The 19,568-nt window shown below is 38.9% G+C and overlaps 1 pseudogene; it reads left to right on the top strand.

Annotated features, from left to right (window-relative positions):
• The first annotated feature begins 668 nt into the window (after nt 1–668).
• On the top strand, nt 669–18,574 carry LOC128663220 (migration and invasion enhancer 1-like; annotated as a pseudogene).
• Nucleotides 18,575–19,568: the final 994 nt, after the last annotated feature.

Genomic DNA, 19,568 nt, shown 5'->3' with positions numbered 1-19,568 from the left:
TGGTGCTGGCTCCAAAGCTTACATTCTTGCTTATTCAAATAAAGATACCAAGAGAATGAAGAAAAATTTATAATAGGACTAAATTAGAAAGTTGCTTAAAATTGCATGCTCTATCTGAATCATGAAAGTTTAATTTTGACTAGACTATCTCTTTAAAGGCATTCTTGCAAACCTTTTTTCAAATAAAGATACCAAGAGAAATAATGTGTGTGTGTATATATATATATATATATATATATATATATATATATATTATATATATATATATATATATATCATACAATCACTTCATAAACACATACCAAATACACTGCATATATAATTTGCAGAAAATATGCTAATAAAATGGAGTTTTACCATTTGCCAATAAAAAAAATGTCCCCGAATCTCATTGTAAAACTCTGGTCATATATATATATATATATATATATATATATATATATATATATATATATATATATATATATATATATATATATATATATATATATATATATATATATATATATATATATATATATATATATATATATATACATACATATATTTATATGTATGTGTGTGTAATTTACTGTAATTGAGTTCAATACATTCGTGGTTGTTTGCATCACGTGACAGTATCTAAGCCTATGTTGCTCTGGGAATGACTTTGCACATTTCTCTAACAGGTTTCCCTGGTGCCGCGCCCGTCAGATGCTTTAAAAAGAGAACACAGCTATCTCTGTTACTAGATTACAGCAACATGCAAACGGGAAGCACAGCGATGAAGATTCATGTAGAATATTGGTAAATATTCCCCCCAATTCTCTTATAAATCTATTCTTATACATTAGAATAAGCTATAGATGCTTTCTCATCAGGTTAGAAAATACTTCTGTTCTGGCAAATTAGTGACGTGTGCAGGTGTATATGGACTCGATAATGGCTATTGGTTTTTACTCCACATATATCTTTGCATGTTTACAAAATAATGCTGAAGATGGAACGATTATAATTTGGTTAACCCTGTATAGTCCACCTAGTGTTGTGTTAGACATTCTAAATGTGTGATAAGAAACTACCCCTATGGGGTATAGTATTCTATCATTTTATACGGTTCCTGAGCTTTTTTAGGAAGTGAGAAAGTTATGTTATCAGTATAAATATGTAATTATGACCGTAATGCTATAAATCCGTGTTGGGTGGGGCTGTTGAATCAAAGAGCTTCTGGTTTACTATGATGTTGTTCTTCTCTAATGCTTGAGGGGAGGGTGTTCCTTTATTTACTGGTTGTGTTTTTATTCTATGCATTGACTTGACATGTTTATCATTTGGTCGTCTGATGGTATTTAAATGCCCTTTTGTTTTAAATACACCTACCTTGTCCTGCTAATTATTTTTCTGTTTTAGTTTGTCATTATACCATGGAGGTGATCACCCTGATCTCTATACAAATTTTTAGTTTTTTTTAATTAAGTTACAATTTTATATTAAATGTACATTAAATAAAAAATAATTCTTAAATGACAACATTGTACAAGTTTAAGAATGTACTATATAAAGATTCACCACAGATTTCACATTACTTGATGTGGCAACTTGTGAAATCTGAAACAAATCTTGCAATATCTTTTATACAATATTATGAAATTACTTTGTACTGTGGTTGTTTCGAGGAATGTTGCAACTTCAAATTTACACTATTGACTGTTGGGAGTACTACATTGTATGTAAAAAATGTCACTTCAATAAAAATGTGTATTTGAAATGATTTACTTTTTATAGTTAGTACACTAACCACTATAAAATATATTTTAATTCCACAAAACAATTGGGGTTGCCACCCAGAGGTGGTATTGTGCATTGCAAGGATTATTTAGCCTAAAAAAATGTGTGGTACAAAAGTATAATATACAAAAAGCTTAAATCTTTCTGCCTTTCCCAAGGTGCACAAATAGAATTAAGCATGACCCATGGAGGGGGATTCAAATTCTGCCAAAACTATCCCCAGTACTCAAAATAAAGACACCAAATGTCATAGCTTTTAATGAGGGATATTACAGTATTTTGGCATAGAAAAAGCATTTTAAAATGTAAAAATATTTATGTAAACTAATAGTTATATGTTGATGTGTGTATGTATGTCACTGTCCATCAATAGAGTTTTGTGAGTTTCTCTTATCGGCCAATGAGCTTCTATGCTAAACGTTATGTCAAGCTGAGCAGAAATTTAAAGGGACAGTCTACTCATGAATTTGTATTGTTTAAAAAAAAAAATAGACATTCTCCTGTTTTGCATAACAAACAAGGTTATATTAATACATTTTTTTTTTTTTTTTTTTTTTTTTATATCTCAGTTCTTTTGACAGACATTCATTTTAGCCAATCAGTGCTGACTCTTGACTAACTCCATGGGAGTGAGCACAATGTTATCTATATGACACATGAACTATCAGTGGCTGTCAAAAACTGTCAATGCACTGAGATAAGGCAAACGGCATATATTAGCATATAAGTCTACCTAGGTTTAGCTTTCCACAAAGGAAAGAAAGCAAAGCAAATATAATTATACAAGTAAATTGGAAAGTTGTTAAACTTTAATGATTCAGATAAGGCATGTAATTTTACATTTTGACTAGACTGTCCCTTTAACATGTTTAAAGGGACAGTCTACACTTTAGATATAAAGTATTACCTTAGATTAAGCTGCAAATAGCCTCCTGCACCCCTTTCAATATTATGCAGCAGGAACAATAAGTTATTTAAAAATGAATATTGTGACTGGACACTTTTGAAATGGCTGCCAAGCTCTGCCTACTAATATCAAACTCTGATCTGCATTAAAAGCTCACAGGTTGTATTCAGCAGAGTGCCTAGATGCAGCCCAGATAGTAATGTCATCAGTGGGTGGAGCTTGGCAGCCATTTCAAACTAGCCAGAATCAATATCCCTGCTGCATGATATAGAAAGTGGTGCAGGAAGCTGTTTAGTCATCTTGCAGCTTAATCTAGGGCTAGACTTTAAGCGTAGACTGTCCCTTTAATTTGTGCGATTTCATGATTTTATTTAATTATTTATGTATTTGTCACATTAAATTTTACTATTGTGAGCTCCCAAAGTAAAATTCCCCACTAGCTGGTATCTGCATCCTACTATAATCTCATTATGCGAGCACAAATGACCCATGCAACTATAACCTGTTTATAAATACCATATGCATACAAGTAGGCGCTCTTTGGCAGTGCACTGCAAACGCATTTTTAATTTTTTTTTTTTTTTTTTTTTTTTTTTTTTGTAATAATTTCCTGTTCTCAAAAATGTAATTGCTAGATGACCTTTAATTGCCCATTAACCGCACAACCGTAGGACATTTGACACAAGTTCTATGATGTCACACATGACCTCTCCAAAGGAATTTATAGAGTGTAGATTAGACAAATGTACATGAGTGCAACCTATCACCATATCAGCAGTTGGTTTAAAAATTATCCCTCTAACTGTACTAACTTTTAAAGTGACGTGTAACAAAGAAAGTGCTCCAGTGTGTTTATGTAAACCATAAATACAATGTTCTACGTACAAAGGGGTTAATCACATGGTGCACTGCTGGTACAAAGCTGACTATCAGGGCGTAGCTTAAAGAGTCATGAAACTCAACATTTTTCTTTCATGATTTAGGTAAAACATACAATTTTTTTTAAACCACTTTCAAATTTACTTCTATTATTCAATTTGCTTCATTCTCCTGGTATGCTTTGTTGAAGGAGCAGCAATTCACTACTGGTTTCTAACTGAACACATGGGTGAGTGTGTATATATATATATATATATATATATATATATATATATATATATATATATATATATATATATATATATATATATATATATATATATATATATATATATATATATATATTTGTGTGCGTGTGCAGCCACCAATCAGCAGATAGAACCTGTTATTTGCTTTCCTAGATAAACCCTTCAGCAAAGGATAACAAGAAAAGGAAGCAAATTAAATAGAAGTAAATTGAAAAGTTGTTTAAAATAGTTTGTTCTACCTAAATCATGAGAGATTATTTTTTTGGGTTTCATGTCCCTTTAACACATCTAGTGAGACAATGACAAGAGGCATGAGTAGCTACCAATCACCAACTAGCTCCAAGCAGTGCATTACTGCTCTGGAGTCTACCTAGGTATAATGCTTAACAAAGAATATCAAGAGATCAAAGTACACTTGATACTATAATTATCAGATGTTACTGGCTCTTTTTTTACAGCTGTAGCTTGCTCTTTGGCCTAGCTCACAAAATAGAGAGCAGAAGCTTTTTTTTTTTTTACAGTTTAAAACCTACATAACACATCTTAGTTTAAAAAAAATAAAATAATAATAAATAAATAAAAATGATGTGTTATGTAGGTTTTTAAACTGTAAAAAAAACAAAAAAACAAAAAAAAAAAACCCTTCAGGCATGATATAGAGGCCCGCAACCATTGTAATGGTATTGGAATGGTTCACATTCTTTATTGTGCAAATTAAACTGAAGTGTATGATACAGCTTCCCAAAAAAACATGTCACAGGGTGCAAGATCACCAAAAGGGACATTAAACACCCATGCGCCGCCCTCTAAATATGGGTGCCACCATTTTGGAACATAGGTTACACTGCAGGTATCTGTAGAAGAATTAATATACATGGGCAAACACTTCAGCATTGAGATAATATGAAAAATGTATTTCACTATGGAGACACCCATGAATAAAGTGTGGCGGGGCATAACCTCAATACTTATAATTTGTATTTGGTATTTAATGCCCCTTTTAAGTTTCAAGATGGCATTGTTATCTGTGAAGATGCAGAGCTTCACTAGGTGTCACTTTAGAGCACTGGTTTTCAAACCTGTTCTCAGGCCTCCCCAACAGGCCAGGTTTTCAGGATTACCTTGGGTGAGAGCAGGTAAAATAACCCTGTTTACTAATCGGCTGATTATTTCACCTGTGCTCTAGTTCAGATAGCCTCAAAATGTGGCCTGTTAGGGAGGTCTGAGGACAGGTTTGAAAACAAGTGCTTTAGAGAGCTCAATAGTGAGTCATACCCATGCTATTGTAGTTGTACCAAGCAGTTTAACGTCACTTTGTAATAGAAGCATTTTTGTAATGGGCATAAATTACAAAAATGCTTCTAACAGTAATACCACTTGCTTGTGGGGACATTTAAATAACCACATGTAACATTTATGCAGCTAAGATTTTTGTTTTCTTTTATCTTTCCAGTGGCGGATGAGGATATGGACCCCGTTTCCAGGAGCTTGCACAAGAAATCAAAAAGCATGTACCTGATGCAGAGATTTCTGGTAGTGTTGGTAGAACTGGTAAGGCAGGAATTTCTCTAATGTGTTATGTCCTATGCTGATTGCTTAACCCCTTAAGGACTGGGCATTTCAGATAGGGGTCGACTGATTATCAGGGCCGATATTCAGAATTTCTGAAATAATCGGTATCAGCCAGAAACTTGCAGATTATTATGGAGCAAATCAAAAGTAATTTAGCTCTGTGTACCTCAGGGAAACTATGTAGTTTTAAGTGACACAAATCATCTATAGCACATAAGCTGGACATAGCATGTAATAATAAATAGCACTGATAACAGAGTCCAAACCCAGGTGTTCCTGGGAGCTCAGTTAGCAACTACCATACCTCCAATGGCAGGCCTGTAGATGGACTTGCATAAACAAACATATATGATTTGTGATATGGAACATGTGAGTGGCACTTAAAGCTACATAGTTTCCCTGAAGTACACAGAGCTAAATTACTTTTGATTTACTCATAGGAGTCAGCAATACATAAAATCAATCTGCTTGTTAATTACTGTCAGAAATAGAACATTATTTATTGCATTCTGATTTTACATTTCACTAAAGCTGCTATATTTGCCAATTTTTTTTTTTTTTAATTTTATTTTCCCTTTTTGATGGGCATAAAAAAATAATAATAAAAAAATATATATATAGTTCAGGCACATCAATTAAATGGCCACAACAACAAACCTTGAGTAGAAAGCTATGCAGTATAGGACTAGTGTCAATATTCTCTAGCAGTGGATAACAATTCACTGACCATTAGGTGGCGCTGTTACACATGTATAAAACTGCCCATAAGTGACCATAAAGAAATTTATAATCCACTCCTCAGTATCAGAAGGTATTTGCAATCCAGTAAATATATGAGCATGTTAAAATTTAAAGCAAATAGGGGCGGAGCTAGCCTGGGATCTGAACGGTCGCACTATACTACAGCTCTGGTAAAACAGCTTACTTTTATATTCTTTTGACCGTTCAGCCCAGCCTCAATCCATATCACAGACACCCCTGGGTCTTAGGAGAAGGCCAGAAACTATTGGGACATTCGCTAACAGTTGCATACAGGAGAGGTTAGCTGTTTTGCGAACAGATTGATGCACAGAACATGCAGGAGCAGCCATTTTCGTTGCCACGTGGAAGCCTTATACCGCAGAAGCGGATCTGGAGACCGATTACTGCACAAAGATCTAAGTTAAGCAAGACGGACCCCAGATCCTCACCTGACTTTCACCTTTGAGGGGTAATCTGGATCCCCTATCTAGCAGAGGGAATGGCACACCAAATCGAAAGAGCACTTGCTGCCCTGGAGCTCCGTATGGACGCTCAGTTTCATTCACTTATCCAATGCCTCTCTCATGACTGGGAGGACCTGTCAGACACTGAGGAAGAGACCCCTGACATGGCTGCTCGCACATCAGTGGAAGTAAAAGCCCCGCAACACTTTGGCCCCCATAACTTGGCATCGGTCGAGAACAACAGCGCTGTATCTATCCCATCTGAGCAGGCTGCCACGATAGTTCCCCAGTTCACATTGCACCCGGAGGGCGGCCCGGACGGTTATCTCCAGCGCTCAACTACCTGCTCGGTTCTTGTCTCGAGGCGGCCGGTCGAGGCAGAGCTGGTGAGAATTAGACTTACTTTCAACAGCGCTGGGGATGCCCACCCATTTTCTCTCTGTGGAGTAGGTGGCAAGGAGTCTTTTCGGAGCCGACAGAGGAGGTCAAAGCACAATTTCTTCAGACTTCCCGACATGCAGGACAGGCCAGGTTTATCCTACAACACCCCCGCTCCTTCTATACTGGTGCCGTTGTTTTTGGAGCTTAAAGCCTTACCCATGTTAACTATTGCTTCTTTGGGACCGCAGGTCACTGGAGTAGGCTAGTTGCCACAGACAATATATATCCTGCTGTTGTTAGTTCTAACCTTAGGCAATAGTTATACTAGCTTCATATTCAGAAGTACCTTATATTTAGAATATTGTTAGTTTACATGTTTGTAGACTCACACTAATATCGCATCATAGAGTACAATGTTTTTTCCCCTGTAGATGCCTAATATGTTTATGTATGCCTTCTTGGGTTCACTTAGAGAGTTACCTGCAGTTTCAATCTATTATATGTCTCCCACCCATTATAACTACTACTATTGAGGCCTCTGATACACCAGTGAATTTAAGTTTAGACTGATAGCCCAATACCCAACCTTGGCTCCTCATTAAAAGGTGCATTTCCAATCCACCACTCTTCTATCTATTTACTCAACTCTAGATAACACATTTTCCACACAGGGGTACAATCCCGCCCCCCCCCCCCTCTTCCTCCTTTTTTTTTTTTTTTTTTTTTTTTTTTTTTTTTTTATCTTAAAGCAGCTCTTGACTGCTGACTTTCCCCTTCTTTCTATCTACTTACTTGGTCCAAAAGTGGCCACCTCCAATGCCAATTTCCTCGCTCAGTCTCCACAAGCTATGAGGGGTTCAAAAGTAACCCTCCTTATCTGAGGGATCCATTACAGAAAAATAACATAAAACTGAGGTTCAAGATACCTATCTATAAAGATTTATTGTAATACTCATGCTTACTTATACTCATGCTTACTTAAAGTATATTCATAAGCTATTTAATTTGTCATTTTATATTTCATGGTATTTCATACTTGTTGTAATTTTTTCTTTTCATAGCCTCAATAAAAAATATTAAAAAAATAAAAATTAAAAATTAAAGCAAATAAATAAATCTAGCACTGATATTCTAGCATGTCCTTTCTTTCCCTATCAAGTGGATATCTATCCATCCTCAAGTGAGTGTTTTTTTTTAGTGAAGTGGCAGCAATATATGAAAAAAGCAGAAGCCATTTAAACGGGGGAACATGCTAAAATGTTATGCTTTCTGAACTGGCAGTATTTAAGAAATCGTGTAGTGACTTAAATTTAATTTTATATCTGTGCAGTTTAAAGGTATTTATGCCATTTTTCTATGTTTTGGGAAGCCATTTAATAAGTTAAGTTAATTTTCAAACACTTTTAACCACTTAAGGACCAAGGACGTATAGGGTAAAAAATGTCAGTGACCAAGGATGTACCCTGTACTTCCTCAGGGGTTTCAAGCGGTGGAAGCAATAGTGATTGCTTCCAACAGCTTTCAAGGTGCTGCCTTTGGTATTTAGGCATCACTGTAATACACTTTTTTTTTTTTTTTTTTTTTTTTTTTTTTTTTTTTTTTGTGTGCAAACTGGGTACTGGCAGACTGTCTGCCAGTATCCAAGATGGTGGCAAATAAGTAGAGGGGGGGGGGGGAGGGTTAGAGAGCTGTATGGGTGGGGATCAGGGAGGTTGGGGGCTAAGAGTGGATTTTACACTGCATAATCAATTTTACGGGGGAATATTAAAAAAATAAAACACCATTTAAATTTTTTTTTTTATAGTACTGGCAGACTTTCTGCCAGTACTTAAGATGGCGGTGACAATTGTGAGGTGTGGGAGGAAAGAGTTGTTTGTGGGGGGGTCAGGGAGGGTTCAAGGGGTAGGATGTATCAGGTGGGAGGCTGATCTCTACTCTAAAGCTAAAATGAACCCTACAAGCTACCTAATTAACCTCTTCACTGCTGGGCATAATACACGTGTAGTGCGCAGCGGCCTTCTAATTACCAAAAAGCAACGCCAAAGCCATATAAGTCTGCTACTTCTGAACAAAGAGGATCACAGAGAAGCATTTACAAACATGTGTGCCATAATTGCACAAGCTGTTTGTAAATAATTTCAGTGAGAAATCTTACGATTTTTTTTATTTGAGAGCATTTGGCGGTGAAATGGTGGCATGAAACATACCAAAATGGGCCTAGATCAATACTTTGGGTTGTCTACTAAAAAATATACATGTCAATTGATATTCAGGGATTCCCGACAGATATCAGTGTTACAATGTAACTATAGCTCATTTTGAAAAGAAATGGTTTGGAAATGGCAAAGTGCTACTTTTATTTATTGCCCTATAACTTGCAAAGAACATGTAGACATTGTATTTCTAAACTCAGGACAAAATTTAGAAACTTTATTTTGGCTGTAGATGTGTAACAGATTTTGTGGGTTAAAGTTAGACAATTTTTAACCCCTTGAGTGCTAACGACGGCTCGGAGCCGTCGCAAAGTTTCCCACTCTGGTGCTAACGACGGCTTAGAGCCATCGCTAGCACTCTCTCACCTTGAGGGAGATCTGGGGGCTCACACCCGCTCCTACCCCGGCGATTGGGCCTGCATAGTGACAGGCATCGCCGGGGCTTCACGTTATGCGTGGTGACGTCACGCCAAATGATGTGATGACGTCACCGTGCAACTTTATTTAACATTCACAATGTTAAGTATAGGAGCAGGGTGGCATGCTGCTTAGAAGCCTGTATCTCGGGCATCTAAGCAGCTACAGACCCCCAAGACCCACTGTTGGAAAGGTTAGGCAATTACCTTTCCAACAATGCAAGTCTTGGGGATCTGAAATGCAATAAAAATAAAAAAACTGCTTAGCACTCAAAGAGTTTAACAACTTTCCAATTCACTTCTATTGTCCAATTTTCTTAATTATTGTGTTATTTGCTGCAGGAACAGAAATGCAGTACTAGCAGCTAGATAAACACTTCTAGCTAGCGAATCACAGACAAATTTGTGCCTGCACCAATCAGCAGTTAGCTCCTGCTAGTTTATATGTGCATATTCCTTTTCAACAAGGAATACCAAGAGAACAAAGCACATTTGAAAATAGAGAATTTCATTTTAAGACACGTAAATTCACTTCTATCTGAAACATGCAAGTTTAATTTTGACTATCCTATTCCTTTAAGTATAGGAGGGGATACAACAGGCAAAATAAACTATTTCAAATGACAAGATAAAGCGAATAAAGTTATTTGTAAGCAATCTAATATACTCAAAACAGGTAAAATAGATAATTGGGAACACGTTAAAGGGGAGAAAATGTTGTAACAAACTGTCCCTTTAACTGAAACCTGCAGATAGAATCGGCGCTGCAGCTCTGTCTAGGAGGAGCGGTGACCCGAGGACAATATACTTGCTTTGCTACTTAAACTAGCGCTACATTTAAAGCGGCTTCTAGAAAAAGTGGCCTTTTAGGGAAGCCTGAGGACCGGTTTGGAAACCAGTGCTATAAAATAACAGCAAGTCTAAACATTTACAAAAAAACAAAAAACTTGTTTGGTTATTGAAAAACAATAGCATCAAAATCCATCCACAACTTGCCCCATTTGAAAAAGCCAATCTGGGCCTGAGTCTGCAACTAACAAGGCTTGCCGGAGAATAATGTTAGTATAAAGTTAATTGCTTTGCAGTTCTTTCTTTTAATGTCAATTAGGAAAATATACGGTATGTAGCAGAGAAAAGTATGTAGTGTGCTTTTCAGAGCTAAATTACATGAAAAGGGGGTAAAAAAAATACTAATGAGTTTATTGCAGTTGTTGTACTGTGCATAACTAAACCTTTTATATTAAAATCTCAAGGTGTTTATTTTCCTTTTTTAACCCACAGAAATGACAACCAGTGACAGGATTTTGTCAGTAAACAAATAAGACCAGATTCAGTAAAAAGCATTTTTTTGTTATTTTGAAGATTTAAGACTGGTGCTTTACATGGTGCACAGACAAAATTCAAATGTATTTATTTTGCTTTTCAGGCAGCTTTGAAGTAAAGGTGAACAATGAGCTGATCTTTTCTAAGCTGGAGTGCGGGGGTTTTCCATACGCAGAAGATGTAAGTACAAATAATACATTTTACTAACCTCATAGCGACCGCCTTTTAAAGTGTATTTTAGGAGAACTGGTTACAGTTTTGAAAATAAAATACATATTTGTAAACTATAGTTTATAAACAATTTTTTTGTGCACAATTTCAGTAAATGGTTGGAATTGCCACTTTATTAAACCATAATTAGCCTTACGTTGAATATCTATTCACAAAACAGCTCACCCTGAAAGCCAGCTGTTTAATAATTCAGATATTTTTAGTGTTATTTAAAATGCATTAAACCGCTTTCATCTTCTTAGTTAATATTTTACTGTTGGCAGCTCCCACTTGTTTCCTGCCTTGCGTTATGTTAAATAACAGTCTCCACTGAGGGTAACAGAAATACACACCCCATAACATAATTTAGCATCTGTCATTCATATTTATCTTGTGACCGTTAAGGACTTTGTTTCCAGACGAGTATGAACAGCTTTGCCTTAGCAGTGAGCAAAATGTTTCACAGGATAATTGTGCTATTCACGACCACTGATTTACAAATAAGTACATTTTTTTTTTTTTTTTTATGCATACTTGAAAACTGTCCAGATTTTCCTGGGGCAGTCTTTTATATTGGCATATTTGATCTCCTGTCCCGTGGTATAATTGTCAGGATTTTGTTTGTGGGTTTGGCATTGATGTCTGTAACTGTTGGAATCAAACATGATACTCTTTGTTGGTCATGTGTGTATTTATTTGCATATTGGGTGTTTTGGGGCAGAGCATAGAAGACTGAGTTATGAAAATGCATAGAGGTGAGTGTGGTCAGTATTCCCAATAAACTGCTTACTTAAAGGGACAGTATACGCCAATGTTCATATAACTGCATGTAATAGACACTACTATAAAGAATAATATGCACAGATACTGATAAAAAAAATCCAGTATAAAACCGTTTAAAAAAAACTTGCTTAAAAGCTTCCAGTTTAGCTCTGTTTAAAAGGTTACTGGAACACCAACTGCAAGTGGGAAATTGGACACTCCCTCCTCCCCCTTCCTTTGCATATAAAAAGACCCTTTACACAAGCAGAAGCAAGCTGGAGTAGGTATACGTCGGTATTCTCCTAAAACTTTGGGGCTTGGTTCTGAGTCTGAAAATCAGAGCAATGTTATTTAAAAATAAACAAAACTATGGGAAATGGATAATTTTCAAAACGTTTATGCAAAGAAAAATCTAGTGTATAATGTCCCTTTTCTCTTGTCAAGTGTATTCAGTCCACGGGTCATCCATTACTTATGGGATATATTCCCTTCCCAACAGGAAGTTGCAAGAGGATCACCCAAGCAGAGCTGCTATATAGCTCATCCCCTCACATGTCATATCCAGTCATTCTCTTGCAACTCAACTAGATAGGTCGTTGTGAGGTCTGTGGTGTTTTTTATACTTGGTTTATTTCTTCAATCAAAAGTTTGTTATTTTAAATGGCACCGGAGTGTGCTGTTTGTTCTAAGGCAGTATTTGGAAGAAGAATCTGCCTGCGTTTTTCTATGATCTTAGCAGCAGTAACTAAGATCCACTGGCTGTTCTCGCACATTCTGAGGAGTGGGGTAACTTTCAGAAAGGGAATAGCGTGTGGGGAATCCTGCAAACAAGGTATGTGCAGTAAATTATTTTTCTAAGGAATGGAATTGACTAAGAAAATACTGCTGATACCGATGTAATGTAAGTACAGCCTGGAATCAGGCTGATGAATGTATGTACAATAAGTAATTTTCTAAGGAATGGAATTTGACTAAGAAAATACTGTTAATACTGAAGTAATGTATGAGCCTTAACTGCAGTAGAAGCGACTGGTAGCAGGCTTATTAATAACACTACCTAACTTTTAAGGTGCATGTTTAAAACGTTTACTGGCATGTTATTCGTTTTTTTTTTTTTGTGAGGTACTTTGGTGATAAATCTTTTGGGGCATGATTTTCCACATGGCTGTCATTTTTTTAATATGAGTGGGAGGGGCCTATTAGCGCTTTTTTGCGCAGTAAAAATTCAGTTTCAGTCTTCCTGCTTCTTCCTCCTTGATCCAGGACGTCTCTAGAGAGCTCAGGGGTCTTCAAAAATCATTTTGAAGGAGGTAATCAGTCACAGCAGACCTGTGATAGTGTGTTTGACTGTGATAAAAACGTTAATTATTAAATTGATTATCCGTTTTTGGGTATTAAGGGGTTAATCATCCATTTGCTAGTGGGTGCAATGCTTTGCTAACTTAATACATTTACTGTGAAAATTTGGTTGCTATAACTGCTTTGGTTCATTGTTATTTCAACTGTGACGATTTTTTGTGCTTCTTAAAGGCGCAGTAGCGTTTTTTTATATTGCTTGTAAATTTATTTGAAAGGATTTTCCAAGCTTGCTAGTCTCATTGCGAGTCTGTTTAAACATGTCTGACACAGATGAATCTGTTTGTTCACTATGTTTGAAGGCCAATGTGGAGCCCCACAGAAATGTGTACTAAATGTATTGCTGTCACTTTGAATAAAAGTCAATTTATATCTGTAAAGAAATTATCACCAGACAACGAGGGGGAAGTTATGCCGACTAACTCTCCTCACGTGTCAGTACCTTCGCCTCCCGCTCAGGAGGCGCGTGATATTGTGGCGCCAAGTACATCAGAGAGGCCCATACAAATCACTTTGCAAGACATGGCTGCTGTTATGACAGAGGCATTATCTAAATTGCCTGAATTAAGAGGCAAGCGCGATAGCTCTGGGTTAAGGACTGAGCGCGCTGATGATGTGAGAGCCATGTCTGATACTGCGTCACAATTTGCAGAACATGAGGACGGAGAGCTTCATTCTGTGGGTGACGGATCTGATCCAGGGAGACCGGATTCAGAGATTTCTAATTTTTAAATTTTAAGCTTGAGAACCTCTGTGTATTGCTAGGGGAGGTATTAGCGGCTCTGAATGATTGTAACACGGTTGCAATTCCAGAGAAAATATGTAGGTTGGATAGATACTTTGCGGTACCGGTGTGTACTGACTTTTTTCCTATACCTAAAAGGCTTACAGAAATAATTAGCAAGGAGTGGGATAGACCCGGTGTGCCTTTTTTTTTTTTTTTTTTTTTTTTCCCCCCCCTCCGATATTTAGAAAAATGTTTCCAATAGACGCCACCACACGAGACTTAGGGCAGACGGTCCCTAAGGTGGAGGGAGCAGTTTCTACTTTAGCTAAACGTACCACTATCCCGGTGGAGGATAGTTGTGCTTTTTCGGATCCAATGGATAAAAAATTAGAAGGTTACCTTAAGAAAATGTTTGTTCAACAAGGTTTTATCTTACAGCCCCTTGCATGCATTGCGCCTGTCACTGCTGCTGCGGCATTCTGGTTTGAGTCTCTGGAAGAGGCCATTCGCACAGCTCCATTGGATGAGATTATGGCCAAGCTTATAACACTTAAGCTAGCTAATGCATTTGTTTCTGATGCTGTTGTACATTTAACCAAACTAACGGCTAAGAACTCCGGATTCGCCATCCAGGCGCGCAGAGCGCTATGGCTTAAATCCTGGTCAGCTGACGTGACTTCTAAATCTAAATGACTTAATATTCCTTTCAAGGGGCAGACCTTATTCGGGCCCGGCTTGAAAGAAATCATTGCTGACATTACTGGAGGTAAGGGTCATACTCTTCCTCAGGACAGGGCCAAATCAAAGGCCAAACAGTCTAATTTTCGTGCCTTTCGTAACTTCAAGGCAGGAGCAGTATCAACTTCCTCCGCTCCAAAACAGGAAGGACCTGTTGCTCGTTACAGACAGGGCTGGAAAGCTAACCAGCCCTGGAACAAGGGCAAGCAGGCCAGAAAGCCTACTTCTGCCCCTAAGACAGCATGAAGAGAGGGCCCCCTATCCGGAAACGGATCTAGTGGGGGGCAGACTATCTCTCTTCGCCCAGGCTTGGGCAAGAGATGTCCAGGATCCCTGGGCGTTGGAGATCATATCTCAGGGATATCTTCTGGACTTCAAAGCTTCTCCTCCACAAGGGAGATTTCATCTTTCAAGGTTATCGGCAAACCAAATAAAGAGAGGCATTTCTACGCTGTGTGCAAGACCTCTTAGCAATGGGGGTGATCCACCCAGTTCCGCGGACGGAACAAGGGCAAGGGTTTTACTCAAATCTGTTTGTGGTTCCCAAGAAAGAGGGAACCTTCAGACCAATCTTGGACCTAAAAATCTTAAACAAATTCCTAAGAGTTCCATCATTCAAAATGGAAACTATTCGAACCATCCTACCCATGATCCAAGAGGGTCAATACATGACCACAGTAGACTTAAAGGATGCCTACCTTCATATACCGATTCACAAAGATTATTATCGGTACCTAAGATTTGCCTTTCTAGACAGGCATTACCAGTTTGTAGCTCTACCCTTCGGGTTGGCTACGGCCCCGAGAATCTTTACAAAGGTTCTGGGCTCTCTTCTGGCGGTTCTAAGACCGCGAGGCATAGCGGTGGCTCCGTATCTAGACTACATTCTGATACAGGCGTCAAGCTTTCAAATGGCCAAGTCTCATACAGAGATAGTTCTGGCATTTCTGAGGTCGCATGGGTGGAGAGTGAACATGGAAAAGAGTTCTCTATCACCACTCACAAGAGTCTCCTTTCTAGGGACTCTTATAGATTCTGTAGAGATGAAGATTTACCTGACGGAGTCCAGTTATCAAAACTTCTAAATGCTTGCCGTGTTCTTCATTCCATTCCACGCCCGTCAGTGGCTCAGTGCATGGAAGTAATCGGCTTAATGGTAGCGGCAATGGACATAGTGCCATTTGCGCGCCTGCATCTCAGACCGCTGCAATTATGCTTGCTAAGTCAGTGGAATGGGGATTACTCAGATTTGTCCCCTCTGCTAAATCTGGACCAAGAGACCAGAGATCCTCTTCTCTGGTGGCTTTCTCGGGTCCATCTGTCCAAAGTTATGACCTTTCACAGGCCAGATTGGACAATTGTAACAACAGATGCCAGCCTTCTAGGTTGGGGCGCAGTCTGGAACTCCCTGAAGGCTCAGGGATTATGGACTCAGGAGGAGAAACTCCTCCCAATAAATATTCTGGAGTTGAGAGCAATATTAAATGCTCTTCTAGCTTGGCCTCAGTTAGCAACACTGAGGTTCATCAGATTTCAGTCGGACAACATCACGACTGGCTTACATCAACCATCAAGGGGGAACCAGGAGTTCCCTAGCGATGTTGGAAGTCTCAAAGATAATTCGCTGGGCATAGTCTCACTCTTGCCACCTGTCAGCGATCTACATCCCAGGTGTGGAGAACTGGGAGGCGGATTTTCTAAGTCGCCAGACTTTTCATCCGGGGGAGTGGGAACTTCATCCGGAGGTTTTCGCTCAACTGATTCATCGTTGAGGCAAACCAGATCTGGATCTCATGGCGTCTCGCCAGAACGCCAAGCTTCCTTGTTACGGGTCCAGGGACCCGGGAGCAGCGCTGATAGATGCTCTGACAGCCCCTTGGGTCTTCAACATGGCTTATGTGTTTCCACCATTTCCGATGCTACCTCGACTGATTGCCAAGATCAAACAGGAGAGAGCATCGGTGATTCTGATAGCGCCTGCGTGGCCACGCAGGACCTGGTATGCAGACCTAGTGGACATGTTCTGTCCACCATGGTCTCTACCTCTGAGGCAGGACCTTCTAATACAAAGTCCTTTCAACCATCCAAATCTAATTTCTCTGAGGCTGACTGCATGGAGATTGAACGCTTGATTCTATCAAAGCGTGGCTTCTCGGAGTCAGTTATTGATACCTTAATACAGGCACGGAAGCCTGTTACCAGAAAAATTTACCATAAGATATGGCGTAAATATTTATATTGGTGCGAATCCAAGGGTTACTCATGGAGTAGGGTTAGGATTCCTAGGATATTGTACTTTCTACAAGAGGGTCTAGAAAAGGGCTTATCTGCTAGTTCGTTAAAGGGACAGATTTCTGCTCTGTCTATTCTCTTACAAACGTCTGGCAGAAGTTCCAGACGTCCAGGCTTTTTGTCAGGCTTTGGCTAGGATTAAGCCTGTGTTTAAGACTGTTGCTCCTCCGTGGAGCTTAAACTTGGTTCTTAAAGTTCTTCAGGGAGTTCCGTTTGAACCCCTTCATTCCATTGATATTAAGCTTTTATCTTGGAAAGTTCTGTTTTTGATGGCTATTTCCTCGGCTCGAAGAGTCTCTGAGTTATCGGCCTTACATTGTGATTCTCCTTATCTGATTTTCCATTCAGACAAGGTAGTTCTGCGTACTAAACCTGGGTTTTTACCTAAGGTAGTTTCTAACAGGAATATCAATCAGGAGATTGTTGTTCCATCATTATGTCCTAACCCTTCTTCAAAGAAGGAACGACTTTTGCATAATCTGGACGTAGTCCGTGCCCTGAAGTTCTATTTACAGGCAACTAAAGATTTTCGTCAAACTACTTCCCTGTTTGTCGTGTACTCTGGTCAGAGGAGAGGTCAAAAAGCTTCGGCAACCTCTCTCTCCTTTTGGCTTCGTAGCATAATACGTTTAGCCTATGAGACTGCTGGACAGCAGCCCCCTGAAAGGATTACAGCTCATTCCACCTGGGCCTTTAAGAATGAGGCCTCTGTTGAACAGATTTGCAAGGCTGCAACTTGGTCTTCGCTTCACACTTTTTCTAAATTTTACAAATTTGATACTTTTGCTTCTTCGGAGGCTGTTTTTGGGAGAAAGGTTCTACAGGCAGTGGTTCCTGCCTTGTCCCTTCCATCATCCGTGTACTTTGGCTTTGGTATCCCATAAGTAATGGATGACCCGTGGACTGAATACACTTAACAAGAGAACATAATTTATGCTTACCTGATAAATGTATTTCTCTTGTAGTGTATTCAGTCCACGGCCCGCCCTGTCTTTTTAAGGCAGATCTAAATTTTAATTAAAACTCCAGTCACCACTGCACCCTATGGTTTCTCCTTTCTTGTCTTGTTTCGGTCGAATGACTGGATATGACATGTGAGGGGAGGAGCTATATAGCAGCTCTGCTTGGGTGATCCTCTTGCAACTTCCTGTTGGGAAGGGAATATATCCCATAAGTAATGGATGACCCGTGGACTGAATACACTACAAGAGAAATAAATTTATCAGGTAAGCATAAATTATGTTTTTAATGCTTGCTGATAGACGATACAAAAAATATATATTAGTAACTATATTAATGTGGGTTGCTTTTTATATTCAGATTATAGAAACTGTGAAGAGAATGAAGGCAGGAAAAACGATGGAAAAAATTACCAGGAACAAGAAGACGTGTACTATCATGTAGCTTGTTTGTGGAGCAGACGATGTGGGACACAGGCTGAATTGCAGGCTGGGAGCAGTTTCTGTTAATGACTGGTTTCCTTAAAATGTAGAGGAGGTCACGAACCGTTCTAGAATCTGTTCCTAAGTGCTGTAAGATCGCTGTCATTACACATCCAATAAATTTTTTTTAAATGTTGTCTTTATTTTATTTCACTTTAGTGTCTACTTGTTTTCCACTCGCATGCTGGGAGGTTGTAATCCATTTTAAGTTGAACAAAGAATGTTTTATCAGAAAATCTATACTATATCAGACCTTGTATTGGATGAGAAACCATGTTTACTAATGAGCTGATTATTTAACCTGTGCTCCAGTTCAGATATATTCAAAACCTGGCCTGTTGGGGAGGCCCGAGGAACGGTTTAAAAACCAGTGGCCTCGGAGCAAAAAAATACAAACTAATGCAGTGACATGTTTAACTTTAAACAAAAAAACTAATACAGGTAAATGGCTTTTTTTTGTTTGTCGCATAATTTTGTTAAATAGGAACAAACAGGAACATGGTTTACTATTTGGTCAAAATATCTGTTGCCTAATGCAGGAACATGAGTTGTGATTTAGAAATCACAAGTATACATGAGCAATGTATTTAACGACTCAAGTCGTACAGGGTACGTCTTACACAAACTGGTCTTTAAAGACCAGCGACGTACCCTGTACGACGTAGGTGTTTTCGCTTCCAGCCGCTTTCTTATTGCCATGATGCCTCGATATTCAGGCATCACTGCAATACCTTTTCTGGCACACCGATGCAGAGGGCCACTCTGTGGCCCTCTCTGCATCAGCCAGAGATGGTGCCGATCATTGGTGGGTGGGAGTAGCTGCAGGGAGGAGGGTGGGTGGCCCATCGCTGGGAATCTTCTGCTGGTTTTAGTCCCTGGGGCGGGGCTGCATGCGCGCCCCCGCAATTTAAACCGGTTGTGGTGGGAGCTGGTGGTAATGTGGGGGGGGGGGGGGGAATTTATTTATAAAAGGGATCAGGGAGAGGGGGGTATTGAGGGGGGCCCAGCTACACTACAGAAAAATTAAAAAATGCCCAAAAGTTTGAAAAGTGGGTACTGGTAGACAGCTGCAAGTACCCAAAATGGCACCAAATAGTGAGAGGGGGGAGGATTAGAGAACTGTTTGGGGG

This window comes from Bombina bombina, chromosome 6 (assembly GCF_027579735.1).
Source record: "Bombina bombina isolate aBomBom1 chromosome 6, aBomBom1.pri, whole genome shotgun sequence".
Taxonomy (NCBI): Eukaryota; Metazoa; Chordata; class Amphibia; order Anura; family Bombinatoridae; genus Bombina; species Bombina bombina.
Note: the sequence above shows the minus strand (reverse complement) of the source record. Positions and strands in the feature narration are given on the sequence as shown.